The sequence below is a fragment of the Octopus bimaculoides genome, chromosome 1, assembly GCF_046866305.1.
Source record: "Octopus bimaculoides isolate indiv1 chromosome 1, ASM4686630v1, whole genome shotgun sequence".
NCBI classification, from domain to species: domain Eukaryota; kingdom Metazoa; phylum Mollusca; class Cephalopoda; order Octopoda; family Octopodidae; genus Octopus; species Octopus bimaculoides.
In genome coordinates, this window is record NC_142928.1 from 157,467,023 (window position 1) to 157,482,022 (window position 15,000).

Genomic DNA, 15,000 nt, shown 5'->3' on the forward strand with positions numbered 1-15,000 from the left:
GCTACTTTGAAGCAAGTTAAGTGGCCAGGAAGGGGTTAACTCGTTGGCACGTTTGATTTCCCAACTAGCCGTGTTATCGTTTATGTAATGTTTGAGATGTCTACCTTTGCTGAGCGCAGTGAATCGTGGAAACGTCGCTCATTCAGTGTTGTTAATGAATTAATGAGCTTTGCTGTTCAAGTTTCTATTGAATAAATTCACCCAAGAATCAAACTAGGTAACAGATCCGTTTCCAGGAAAGAATGGGAATTAGTGTGAAGGTGGACTAAACTAAGGATTGGCCAAATCGTTAACATGCTTCAAACAGGAGCAGATGTACACACTAGTAGTTCAACCTCAATGGTTATGGCTTACATTTGACGTCTTTTGTTTGAAGCCAGTGAGGTATTATAGTGATGTTATTATAGAAATAGAGCTAAATTACTGACTCACTACTTGACTATTGTCGGTAATCATGAAGCTTTGAAATGTAGCCAAACAATTACAACAAAAACGTACTAGTTAAAAGAAATATATAGAACAACATAATTCAACAAATCATCATCATCATCATTATTATCATTATTCTTATGAGGGCGGCAAGATGGCAGAATCGTTAGCACGCCGGGCGAAATGCTTAGCGGTATTTCGTCTGTCGCGAAGTTCTGAGTTCAAATTGCGCAGAGGTCGACTTTGCCTTTCATCCTCTCGGAGTCGATAAAATAAGCACTAGTCAGGCACTGGGATCGATGTAATCGACTTACCCCACTCGCACAAAATTTCAGGCCCTGTGCCTATAATAGAAAGGATTATTATTATTATTATTATTATTATTATTATTACAGTGGCGAGATGGCAGAATCGTTAACACTCCAGGCGAAATGTTTAGCTGCATTTCACCTGTTTACGTTCTGAGATCAAATTCCAGCGAGGTCAACTTTGCCTTTCATCCTTTCGGGGTCGCTTGTGGTTAAGCTAAATATATATATATATATATATATATATATATATATATATATATATATATATACATGGTCTGATCAATAAGTATCTGGACTGTTGCCATAACAATGAAGCTGAAGCACGCAGAGTGAAGCCGCTTGGTACAGATTGACTTTGAACTCTGCTGTGCATGCGCACTAAGTTTTAATGTTCTCGCTTACTTCTCTCGCCTGCTTACAGCAGTACTTGAAAAGTCGGTGCGTAGCGTGTGATCGTCGCATTGACCATGACGGAGAAAGATGAGCAGAAATTCTGCATCGAATTTTGCCAAAAGCTTGGCGATACCTGCTCACAGGCCTACACAAAGTTTTCATCGTTCTCGACACAATCAAGGAGATCTTGTGCAACTGAAACCCGAGTGTCTTTTTGGTCAGCTGAAAGCAGTTTTGGTACAAACTTGGCAGACACGCGTTTCATACCCAAATCTTCTGTGATAATGGACTGAACTGAACCGCAACTAATCTGCACATCCTCTGATAACTAACGAATGGTGATTCAACGACTTCACCTCACAACTGCACGCACATCTGCGATGCTTTTCTCAGCTCTGCTGGTTGCGGATCTCCCAGAACGTTCGTCAATATCGACATTTTGTCGGCTATCTTGGAAACGTCTGAACCACTCGTACACTTGTGTGCAGTTTATACACTCCTCTCCATACGCTTTCTGCAACTTTGCGTAGGCCTCTGAGCAGGTATCGCCATGAAAATTTCTCTGTCGTGCTCAATGCGATGATCACACGCTACACACGTTCCTTCCCAGCACTAATATAAACGGCGGAAGTGACCTAGAACGTTAAAAATTAATGCACATGCACATGCACAGGAGAGTTTAAGGTCAATCTTTGCCGAGCGGCTTCACTCTGCGTGCTTTAACTTCGTTACTATGGCAACAGTCCACATACTTATTGATCAGACCTCGTATATATATATAACGAGCTTCTCTCCAGTTTCCGTCCACCAAATTCATTCACAAGGCATTAGTCGGCTTGGGGCTGCCGCAGAAGGCGCATTTATTCAAGGTGTCGTGAAGTAGGATTGAACATGAAACTTCGTGACTGAAATGCGAACTTCTGAAACACAGTCATACCACCGACATCAAATTTGGATTCCATACTGCTTCTACTGCTCACAAACTCCAAATACCACCCAACAATCTTTCTACTGCTGCGATCAACTTAGTGACCATTTTCTACCTTCTGGACAAGTACAACACACACACACACACACACACACACACATTTCTCTCTCTCTCTCTCTCTCTCTCTCTCTCTCTCTCTCTCTCTCTCTCTCTCTCTCTCTCTCTCTCTCTCTCTCTTACATCTCTATATAATTAAAATAATTCAATGATTGTGTGTGGTGCGTGGTCAACTCACACGGATCGGCACGTAGAAAGTGAAGTACTTTTTTTTTCTTTAGGTCTGACTACTGCATTATGTAGATAAATATAGACTCAGCAGGGACAGGGGGTTGGCACCCAGCAGCAACCACAAAACCTCAGGTAAACAACACAAATCGGTGAGGAGGGAGAGGAGGAAAGAAATTATGTCAGTAGGAGAGAAGAAGGGGGAGGTGTTAAAGTAATCGAAGTTTCAGAAGTAGGTATGAGTAAGTAAATACAAATGAGGTGGTGGTAGGGAGAGAGGTTGATCAAGAGTAGCATTTACCAAAGGAGAAGGAGACCGAGGAGGAGAAAGAGTAAGAGGCAAAGCTGTGAAGGTGACCGGGAGGTATTTTTCAAAAGAATTTTAATCAGGTGTGCGTGTGTGTGTGCGTGTGTGTGTGCGTGTGTGTGTGTGACTGTTTATCTTTAGCAGACATGGCTGTTCGAGTATCCTAAGTCTGATTTTTGTCAACGTGTTTATCTGTGTTGTAAGTTTTGACGGCGAGTTCATCAGCGGGTGTGTATACGAGTCCTCGTCGATGTGTATGTGTGTGTTTATGTCAATATTTGTATGATCAATTTTAACGCGTGTATGTATGTTTGTGTGCGCGCATATATATATATATATATATATATATATATATATATATATATATATATATATATATATATACATATATATATATATATGTATATATATATATATATATGTATATATATATATACATATATGTATATATATATATATATATATATATATATATATATATATATATATATATATATACATATATGTATATATATATATATATATATATATATATATATATATATATATATATATATATATATATATATATATATATATATATATATATATATACATATATGTATATATATATATATATATATATATATATATATATATATATATATATATATATATATAAGTGTATCTACAGCATGCCTGTATATATATATATATATATATATATATATATATATATATATAAAACACACAAATGTATCCACAGCATGCCAGCTATTTTTATCTACCTATCTATCTATCTCAGGTGAGAGAGGGAAGGTGTATGTGTATCTGTGTACATTGGTAAATGAAGGAAAGCGGCGGAAAGAATAGAGTCATAGAAATATCTTGGTTGAATAGTGGTCCCTGACATCAATAGATACCTCAAACATTTACATAAATAGCACACAAACAGATACGTTAACACGCACATCATACAAACATAGACACTTACTCATGCATACAACATACACCTAGATACATAGTTACACCCGCATGCATTAAATCAAGAAATATATAGCATCCTACAGAGATATGCATATAGGTAAATAGACAGATATAGACAGGCACTCCACACAGACAAATGCACACACTCCTGAAACGTATAATGATACATACATGTCCGCATAATAATAGATGAAAACAATGCATGTATAAATCGAAAATGAAAAAAAAAAAAAAAAAAAACTTTGTTGTATAGGCGCAGGAGTGGCTGTGTCGTAAAACCAGTAGCACCCGTGCTGGGTGGCGGCCGCCTGTAGTAGCCTCGCATATATGTGCTTCAGTACTGAGGCTGAATTGAATATGGAAAGTTACCTGTATGCGGCGGAAGGCCTGCTTGCAAGGCATAATAACTGAATTGTTTTGTATTGTGATTATAAATATGTTTATTTATTTTGAACAAATGTATTCGAGGGGTTGCTGATCTGTGGGCGTCGGCGCCCCTCTCATTTTTTATATGTATCATCCTTTCATTCTACATTTGTCTTTGTCCAGCCCTAGCTACGGCCATTCTGTGTAAAGCCTATATGGCTAATTAATGAAATAAAGTAGCTTGCTTACCAAACACATGATTCCGGGTCCATTCCCACTGCGTGGCACCTTGGGCAAGTGTCTTTTCACAAGACACTTGCTCAAGGTGCCACGCAGTGGGAAGGAACCCGGAACCATGTGGTTGGTAAAAAGCTACTTACCACACAGTCACCCCTGCGCCTAGGATTAATTGTTATTAAAAAAGACAATCCCAGGTTAGATTTGAAGTATGGACCTGAATTTTTAAACTGAGGCTGATAATATTCTTATCCACAGAGACATTATTTCCAGTCCACTCTTGGACCAAGTGCACAACCAAGAATAAATCATTTGAAGGCGACCGGCGAATAAACTGATCGAAACGTATTGTAGATAAAAATATTGCAAATATAGGCGCAGGGGTGGCTGTGTGGTAAGAAGCTTATTTCTCAACCACATGGTTCCAGGTTCATTCCCAATGAGTGGCACCTTAGGCAAGTGTCTTCTACTATAGCCTTGGGTCGACTAAAGCCCTGTAAGTAGATTTGGTAGACAGGAAGTGAAAGAAGCCCGTCAGGTGTGTGTATATATATATATATATGTGTGTGTGTGTGTGTGTGTGTGTGTGTGTGTGTGTGTGTGTGTGTGTGTGTGTATGTGTGTATCTTTGTTTCTGTCTTTGTTCATGCAGCATCACTTGACAACCGATGTTGATGTGTTTACGTCCAGTAACTTAGTGGTTCGGCAAATGAGACGATAATATAAGTACTAGGCTTATATATATATATTTCCGTCTATTTAATTACAAAGATGAGGTTCACTGATTGGAAAACTATAATTTTATGATGTACAGCCATCTTGAGGCTGCCTTTACAACCAACCCGATGCCTGGTTGTCCCTGTGACGCCAAGCATGCTGTAAGCTAGCCTTCAAACCCAGTGCATCCCATCTTGCTTAGCACCCATTACTTTTGCTCAGCATATTTCCTTCTCATTTGTCTCCTCAAAGTAATCCTCCAAGTGAATGAAGAGTTCTAGCAGAACCGCCTGCTTGGGCAATTCTGAAATGAACACCATATCCAGCTTAATTGATGTCGAAACGACAGTTTCAGGGACATTCAGCTGCTTCCCCATGTCGACTTTCACCTCCCAGTCTCTTGCTATCGAAAGTAGATTCATGGAGATGGACCAAGCAGCTGGCGTCTTCACATCAGCTCTGACATAGGTGATAAACTTGAACGCAATTGCTTACAATGGCCAATCTCACTTCGAACGGTGTCTGCTATGACTTTCAATACCTGATCATGCCGCCAGCGGTAGCAATTGTACGATAAAATAATTTGTCATTTGAATAGGGGATTTGCCAAAAATAAATAAATAAATAATATATTCCAAACTTGAGCGTATGTCTGTGTGTGTGCCCGTGTGTTAAATACTAACTTACCATTTCATATGATAGTAATATGATAAGAATGTCTTAATTTCGAGTTTTATCAGGGTCGACCTGGCCTTTCATATTTCCAGAGTCAATAAAGAGTTACGAATTGGGTTCGATCTTAATCGAATTGTGGCCCAGTAACTATGTTAAACGCCTTGTATCTACGTTAGAAATCGATACAAGAACATATTCTACATAAGAAACATATTGAAACGGTGAGGCCTTCTTCGAATGTAAGAAAGAATGAATGTGCTGAGTCGATTATTTTCGTCGAGATGCCTCTTGCTGTTTGTGTTCTCAATAATCGGTCTGTGCAGAGTTCTATATAACAGAAAAGAAGCGCTGTTTTATCTTGTTTCACGGCCACATTTCCGTATAAATAAATAACGGAGTATGAAGATATGTATTAGCTATGCTGGGAAAGCAGTCAGATTTTTACATTCTCTTATTTACTCATAATGAGCTCTGTTAAGTATTATTTCTGACGTCATATCAACAAACCTCTTTTTCATTCAGCGAGGAACCTATGAGAGCGGTTCGACTTACAAGAAATAACAGTAAAGCTTCTCACAAACAATACCTTACACTCTTTTTTAAAAAGGGGACAACATGATCAAATGCTTAAAGATAACTGCTTCTGAAAAAATATAGAAAGGGTTGTTCGAAGGAAACTGCTTATTAATCATGGATCTGTTGAGGCAGGGTTGACCTCGAGCTGAACAACAACAACAACAACAAAACACTATCTACCGCATCTGTCATAAAATACACACAATATGTGAGATTATATTTGATTAAATGTATTCTGAAAAAAATATCTTGTTTATCTCGGATTCAACAAATTAGATGAATATGGAAGATAACTAATGTAGTGGCTTTTATGTGTATGTGCCATTATATCAAGGTGTGTGTGTGTGTGTATGCATGTGTGTGTGTATATGAATGTATGGGTGAAACAGTGATTGTATGTGAAATAGTGCATGAGATTATGTGAGTGTATACAATAGTAACAGGGCTTGTGTGTATGTGAGGGTGTGCGTATGTATGTGTATGTGGGTGAGGATATATATGTGTATATGCATGTTTGTATTTATATAGGTATGTGCATGTGCGTGAAGTAGTGTGAAAGAAATTGTATGTGAATATGTATAATAGTGAGATACTGTGCAGGTGTGTGAAGAATGTATGCGCGCATGTGTGTACGTGTGTGTGTGCGCGCGCGCGTGTGTGTGTGTGTGTGTGTGTGTGTGTGTGTGTGTGTGTGTGCATGTGTGGCGCGCCAAATGTCTATTTTCTGTACAAGAAAGTTAGTTCCAGTATATTTTTACACAACATTATATATAAACCTGTATCTTCAAATTATGTGGCATGAATAAAATCTTAAAATAGACAGGTATAACATCTTTGTATAATCACTTATAAGATATTGGTATAAGTCTTGTATTGACATTTCTTTTACCTTTTATTTTACTTGTTTCAGGCATTGGACTGTGGTCATGCTGGGACACCGCCTTGAAGAGTTTTGCCGAATAAATCGACTCCAATGCTTATTTAAGCCTGTTAGTTATTTTATCGGACACGCTTGCTGAAACGTTAAGATCCGGAAACAAACACGAACACCGGTTGTCAAGAGATGTTGGGACACACACAAGACAGGCTTCCACTCTCTTTCCATCTACCAAATTTACTGGACCCAAAACCATGTGGTTGTAAAATGAGGTTCTTAACTGTACAGTCATGTATGAGTCTTAAGATTTGAAAATACAGGTATAAGATCTAAATGTAGGCTGTACAGGAGCTTAATATAGACAGATATAGATAACACCTTCGTATAAACAGTTGTCTACAAGAAAGAATATAAAAATTCTTTGTTTACAGTCGCTGACACTGATAATTCTGAATATTACAGGCTAAAACAAAGGTGTAGTTATATCACACAATTCGCTTATGATGTGAATGACGACAAATATATAAATTAAATCGATTACATTTTTGTCCGTCTTTCTATGCCTCTATATCGTTATTACTATCCGATCTAACATTTATTGCCGTTGTTACTTATACCTCAGCTAGCTTTTGTCAAACGGATGTATATTCAAAAGAATCCTAGCTGTGACCCTCCTGTCTTTTTTTTTTTAAAGGCATAGTGTATATCTAGAACCAATGTAACCATTTTCTTTTTTTCTTTTTAAGACAGTAGAGCATGATTTCAGGAAGGAATAACTACTACATAGGGATTCCCTTCTCTGGCTTATCTAACTAGCATTTATTTATCTGATTTTTTAGCCTATATATTATTAGTCTGGTTGTAAATTCGATAGAAATCAATCATCTAACATCTGTTCACATGATTGTACGCCTAAAAGATCTGACTGCCTGTCTGATCTATTTACTAGAGACTATATAGTCTAAAGATTGTTCATCTAATTATCGTCCAAATAGTTACATGATCTGATGCTTGCCTTCTTACACTATCCGAGTTAAAAATTCTATAGCCTGATGTTTATTTCATTCACCTTGTCTCTCTATTAAATCATTTTTTGTTGTTGTTTAGTCTCGGGTCAACACTGAATGAAAGTATTCCAAACGTGAGCATACCTTCTTCTTTTGAATCCAGGGCGACATTGTCCAATACGGCCATCCTTGTCTTAACAATTTACCTACCTTGAGTATCACATGTGATTTCCAGGACATATTTCCCTGGCATCCATTCATCATGTATGATACACATTTTCAATTTTTTAAATCTCTCGCAAGAACTTGAAACTTATGAAAGGAAAGCCTTATATGACTCAAAACGTATGAAACAAGGCCGGATTAAAAATTCGAAAACAAGCACATGCGTTTAGGACAAACTTATGAACATGCTTTGAACAGGCAAAATGTAAAAATTTAAGGGAGTTTAGCCGCTATTTTTCCAGGTCCACCAATGGTGTAGTTTCCGTTGCTAAAGTGTGGCTTGTAAGTTTTAACGTGGCAGTATGACTGTCGGCTCAAGTCTCTGATTACTATTTTCTGTTCTCTGAGTTTGTCCTCATTACTTCCTCCTTTCTCCTTTTCTCTCTTTCTTTCTCACTCTTATCACGTTGGCTACTCCACACCATATTACCATTAAATTTCTGATATGTTTCTATCCGCCTCCAATATTATGATTGCTATTGAATATTTATTATTAAGATTTGATCTATAGCAATTTCTTAGATAGCCAAAATTCACCAGCTGTATATACAATCTGTCTCATTCGTTCTCCCTCTCTCTCTCTCCCTCCCTCTCTACATATGCAATGTGTGTGCATGTGTATATATCTATATCTATATCTATATATATATATATATATATATATATATATATATATATATATATATATATATATATATATATATATATATATATATAAATATATATACAGCTTTTAATAAGCTGAAAAAATCTTCTGTAACAAACTGTTACTCAGAGTCTCACGTTGCCGTTCGTTGGACAGTTGAGATAAAACTGAATTTACTCTGATCACAGCTGTCCGACGAATGGTAACCTGAAACTCTGAGTAACAGTTTGTGAAGATTTTTTTCAACTTTAATATAAGCATATTACTCTACCTTCAGAATGGCAGTGAACGATCAGAACTTCGATTCTGATATATCTAAGGTAAAATAAGAAAAACGTTTTTAAAAGCAACTATAATTTCAACAAGGAAGTATATTTGAGAAACTTATATATACTTATATAGTTAAATAAATTAAATGTGTAAGAGTATATAGCAGGTACATAATTTTCAAGGTGTAAGCAAAAACTTAAATACCTTATATTGCAGATATTTTCTTTCATTAATTTTTTTAATTATTGTATATTTTCCTTCTAGTCTTTCAATATAAAACCTAAACATACCGTACGAAAATAATTCTGAATTTAACTGACAGAAATTAAGCTTGCACACTTATCTTCATTTCTATTCGACCTTCCGCTGCGTAATATCAGTATGCAAACCTGGCCTGTACATTCGTATCACGCAGGTCGAGAGGGTATCATATCTGCTTGTAACTACATGGGCATATAAAACAATCAGCGAAAGCATGGTACGCATTACCAACTCATCTTCACTTCCAAATTACGGCTATTATTGTGTGTTTAGCACCTTAGTGGTTATTTAACAGTACATGAATCCCAAGCGTTACAAAAGTGCTGTGTTCCTAAATATATTTATAATATTCATATTATAAAGTGAGAATGTGTTCTAGCGGATTATTTTCGAAAAAATGAAAAGAAGCAAAGAACACAACCACTTTTTTCCATGAGAATAACGGCTCGTAAATATACACAGTACACTATGTGTACATAATAACATATGAAGAGAAATACATTAAGGGATAAATAAGAATCGCAATGTCGTAATGGAGTACGTTCTTATCATAAAAGATGTTAACAACTGTGTGGGGTGTAGTGGTGGTGGAATGAGTGTTATGAGAGGAATGAGGGACACTGTTTTCTATCTTATAGCTCACCATCATCACCATCTGCTTGAAGGGCGAACAACATCCAAAATTGTTTGATGTTTATGATGCATTACCTCTTTGTATAGCTGAGTTTTGAAACTGAGCATTTTGTAAACGTATTACTTTTATGACACGTTCGCGATTAACGTTGTTATCAGGAAACACTCGCAGTGCTTTCTCTATAAATGCCAACCATTGGCAATATTCTTTGCAGTCAATTTAAGTAGAATTGATGGAATTTCCGTATTTTCGTCTGCATTAGTAGCTTGCTTTTGTTCTAACAGCATCTGCTCCTGGTTAGATAAACTTTCTCTATGGGACTCTAGCAACTCATATCGTCTTCTATGGTTTCTTCAACCCCTACAAGTATCACAATACCATTTTGAATCTGATGTAGGCTTTCTGCTTGTAGAAAACTTGTTAAGTCACGCATACAATCTGGCCATATACTTTTCCAAGTACCATTTTAAGAGTCTCACTTCATTCCATGACTCAGCTATGTTGTCCACAGCATCTATTACGTTGGAGTTCCTCTAGAAATCTCTAACTATAAGTTTATACTTCCTGCCAATTGCTTTCATTAATTGTTTGAAAGTTCTCACATAATGTGCAGTGAAGTTAGTCATCATACCTGGATACAATGGCTGGAGGAAGGAAGTATTCTTGGGGAAATATTCTTACATTACATTATCAAAAAGTTAATTGGGTGGCTTAGTGCATTGTCTACCTGGAAACATTATATCTGGTTCTGTGCTTTTCAACAGCAGGACAAAAAAAATGTCTGTAAACCACAAAAGAGTCTTAATTTTCATGCTTTCTGATTTGAAAATTATATTCAACTTTGCATAACTCTTGCAAGCCCTTGGATTACACATGAATATATACATAAACATTTGCACACACGCACATCTACAGACACATACAGATGCACATACACACAAATATATGAACCGTGATAATTGTTTCCCAAAGTTTTAATTATACTTTGAGCTTAGGTAAACACCGAGAAGCGGCCTTTTGGCTAAGAAGAAAGTGTAGTTTTAAAATTGTTAAAAATTCATTCGTTTTCGTAAGGGCGAAACCACAGGTCGTATTCTGAAATTAATTGTCATACTTTACAATTCTCGTAAGCGCAAAATCCCGTAACTTGAGGTTGCCTAAATGCGAGGGATGCATGCACTTATTTAATTAAGCTTATTAACAGAAGACCAAAAGCTTCAAGGCAGTATAAAAAAAGAGTCCTTATTGTTCTGAGAAACAAGGTCTTCGTAACTTGAGAGCAGTGGTGGCTCGTAGATAAAATTAGTGAGGGTGCTGCTTCAGAAAATGTTTAGCCGTTGTTTTGATATTGTGTAAAATGGAAACAAACATATAAAAAGAAAATTTATACATAAACTTGATCGGTTCCCGTTTTACTCACTGCCGGGTAGTGTGGGTAGTGTGTTTAATTTGTTTACAGAACACCGCCGCGAATTCCCCCTTGTTTTTCAACTCCCAGTCACAAAATAAGTGGGGGCGGGGTAATGTGCCCTGTTTTTCAAATCCTGGCAGCAACACTGAAGCTGGCAGCAGGATAATAATTTACTTCTACTCTTTATTACATTCAAGAATATAAACACGTTTTTAAGCACAACACGCGCGGAGTCAAAAAGAAACATTACCTTTCACCTGGCACTGTCGATCATGCAGTGTTCTCTCTCCCTAATGTGAAGTTTCCTATCTCGGACATGTGAGCATGCGCACAACAGCCAAAAACCGCGTCGCTGGAACTGTGAGGAGTACAGTTCTATACAAGGATTTTTGTATTTTTTTCATAAGTTAGGGGATGGCTACTGACATTAAGCTTAAGGATTATATAATGTACAAGTTTGAAGAAAGAATTCAAGAAAAAAGGACACATAGTGAATGTTATCGATAATACCGAGTGGAAATAGGGGGTCCTGCAGTTCCGCACTTCCTATATACGAGCCGCCACTGCTTGAGAATAAGGCTGTTTCTCAATTTAATAGCAGTATGAATGTACGCGCCTGTGTTAGAATGGGGGTAGCTGATGAAGGAAAATGTTCTCTATGTGGCCTGTGTGTGTTCTGTACTTTGGTTATTATTTTTTTGTCTACGTTTTGTTTGCAATGTCTTGTACCCAGATATGCACCTATATATACAGGTAGACGTAGGTATGCACATACCTGTACGTATATATGCATATACTCATTTATTATTTGTTTCATATATATATATATATATATATATATATATATATATATATATATATATATATGTATGTATGTATGTATGTGTGTGTGTAAACACTAATGATATCCGATAGACAGTTGATAATGGATGTGTAAACTTGATGCTTGTTGAATGTGAACCTTTGTATTCTTGTGGTTCTAAATGGTCCTGAAATTCTAGTTCTCGTATGGCTGAACTCTTATAGAGGTACTTGGCTTATAATGATTTTGTATAGTTTATACCATAAACATACACTGATATTGAATGATTACTCTTCTTAGAGATTCTAATTCTGATAAGAGTAATGCTTGTTTAAAGGTTTCTAGTTTATGGAGGTTTTGTTGCACCCCACCCCAACTACATATAATTCTTCGGAACTGACATGTCGTTATGACATTTTTTCTGGAGACAAGTGGAATTCTGGGGCTACGTTGTTCGTGCTTCAAGAGGTGTCGTCAGTACAGTAGCTGACCTTTGTTTACTCCAGCGATACATAAGACTTAGACATATACAATAAGAGTGGACAACATTTTTGACCTCACTTCATTTGAATAATTAACATAAAAATGAGCTCAGGGAAATAAATGACAGTGGCAAACTGCATAAATTTAGACAACATACATATATAATGTATATAATTATATAATATATATGCTTACACATATACGTATCTCTTTCTCTCTCTCTCTCATACATACATGAGTGTGAATAAAATCATGCAGGTACAAATATATTCATAAGTATAAGCGAGCTTCGCCTGTGTCCAGTTTTGTTTGCTTGACACAACACCGCCGGTTCCAGCAAAAAAACCGGTGTTGCATCAAGATGGTAACCAAAGCTAATAGATAAAATACAGATGGTTTAAAATAAGTCATCTACTGCTGCCTTTATGACCGACTAAAAGCCTCCTGGGGTAGTGCCTCAGCACGGACCCAGTCCTATGACTGAACTCGGTTAAAAAGAATAAAAGAATGAACGTATATAGTCACAGATGGCTGCATAATGACTCATATTTCTATGCATACAGACACGCAACAACCCATCCATACCTCATCCCAATGCCACACTATGATGCACACACATACTCACCCGTACACTGACACGCGTGCAAGCACACATATTGCTTACTAGCGCCGCCCTCACCGTCGTCACTAACAACCCACTCCCACCCTACTAAACACGAAATGCCCGGGTATTAGGACACCCCACCGAGTTTTTGTTAAGGCTCACGCCATTGGATAATCGGATAGAGTAGCGCGGTTGAATGTGTACTCGTTCACACTTGAAGCAACACTGAAAAGCAGACGACAATGTGTGGGGACAGATGTGTAGAGGCGTATGTATGTGTGTGAATATATATATATATATATATATATATATATATATATATATATATATATATATATATATATATACCCTACATATATGTGTATACTCAGAAACAGACACTATCACACACATATGTATGTATGTATGTACACACGTACACACACACAAATATGCTTCTTATTTGTGTGTGCATTGTACATATTACACACGCTTGTAAACACATATATATATATATATATAAATATATATATGCAGAGAGAGAGAGAAAGAGGGAGAGAGAGAGAGAGAGAGAGAGAGAGAGAGAGAGATACAAACGCCCGCGCAAACACACACATACACACAAGGCACATATTTACTCTTAGTCACAGGATGACTATCGTATTGTATCTCCCACCCTGGACTAAGCAGAAGCATAGAAACTTTAACCAATCTGTATGTATGTATATATATATAAAACAAAACAATTTCACCAAAATTTCTTATATTGTGTGTTATTAAATTTGAAAATAAATGACACTAGAATATACCATGAAACTGCAAGAATGGAACTCTTAACAATTGATAATAATAATAATAATAATAATAATAATAATAATAATAATAATAATAATAATAATAAAAATAACATTTTCGGTAGGTATGCAGAGTTCTAGCACATCCGGAATATATATATACATGTAGACGTACGTGTGCGTGTGTGTGTTTGTGTGTGTGTGGTGTATATATGCATTGTGAGTGCGCTTGGGTATATATAAATGAATGCATCTACAAACCTTTACGCAGATGTATGCATGATGCCACCGTTTTGCCTCAGGGCAGTTCTGATCGTGCAGGAGGCGTTCTACTTGTGATTATCACGTCATTCTATATTAAAAATATTCAAACGTACAATATGTTCGAAAACATCCATTGTAAGCTAGTTTTCAAGACGGTAGGTCATATTTAAAGTGGGTTTAACCACTATTTCTAATCACCTCAGTGACTGCATACATGATCTGTTGTGAGATCGATGTAGGTATGTATGGATACATAGACATATATATACGTACATCTGCGTATGTATGCAAATATATATATATATATATATATATATATATATATATATATATATATATATATATATATATATATATATATATATATATATATATGCCGTTTTCTGTATATTAAGGCATACATACGTTCTTATGTATATATTTACTTCTTCAAGCTGCTTATTCAAGGCGGATTGTTATTCATCAAAACTTATGGTTCTTTGATAGCCGACGGAATCCTTGTCCTGAAATTACCTCTACTCTCAAGAACGAGAGTAGAGGTAATCTTTGCTAA

General features: G+C 36.5%; 1 protein-coding gene and 1 long non-coding RNA gene across 15 annotated transcripts in view; both read right to left on the reverse strand.

Moving 5' to 3' along the window:
- Nucleotides 1–15,000, reverse strand: part of LOC106868437 (retinoic acid receptor RXR) — a 584,509-nt gene that overhangs the window by 472,387 nt on the left and 97,122 nt on the right. The gene's annotated exons all lie outside the window — the stretch shown is intronic.
- Nucleotides 498–5,930, reverse strand: LOC149137814 (uncharacterized). The gene is made up of 2 exons (XR_016243818.1): nucleotides 5,627–5,930; nucleotides 498–773 (listed from the first exon to the last, which is right to left on the reverse strand). It is a non-coding gene; the product is annotated as an uncharacterized LOC149137814 (long non-coding RNA).